Source organism: Glossina fuscipes, unplaced genomic scaffold (genome assembly GCF_014805625.2).
Source record: "Glossina fuscipes isolate IAEA_lab_2018 unplaced genomic scaffold, Yale_Gfus_2 221, whole genome shotgun sequence".
Lineage (NCBI taxonomy): Eukaryota > Metazoa > Arthropoda > Insecta > Diptera > Glossinidae > Glossina > Glossina fuscipes.
The window spans coordinates 406,756-407,279 of record NW_023998564.1 but is presented as its reverse complement, the minus strand read 5'-3'; positions in this window follow the sequence as shown (position 1 = coordinate 407,279).

Genomic DNA, 524 nt, shown 5'->3' with positions numbered 1-524 from the left:
TAGGCACTTTATCTTGGTTAAGTTTAGTCAGTGTAAACATAATTATGGGCTGTTTAATCCGCTCAGAGTAGTTTGCAAGAACCTAAACGTCCATTAAAGCAACATTGCTTAATAGGCGTAATTTACCTATGTCGTACTTTAACTAGCTCTTAACTTTATAATGTCACGATGAGTCGAAAATGAATTATTGTTAACTATTATCGGTTGCCAAGCTTATGCATGTCTGCGACGGCTACACAAGCGGAACTCATCATTAATCATGGATTGGGGATATTTCTATGGTCGAGGAAATATTTTATTATGTTAGCGGGATATTTTTGAAAATGGTCAAGGATATTTATGATAAAAGAGGATATTTGTATTTATTGAAAGCAACTTTGCTAAACAAATGTATGTGTTTATAAACCTTGTAAACGGAAAAACCAGATAACGGTTTTTAGCCGTTTTAGCGAAAATTCAACTCAGTGCAATTCAATTAGTTTCAACAAAGCCATTTCACACAAAGAAGTTGTAAGAAGTGAATA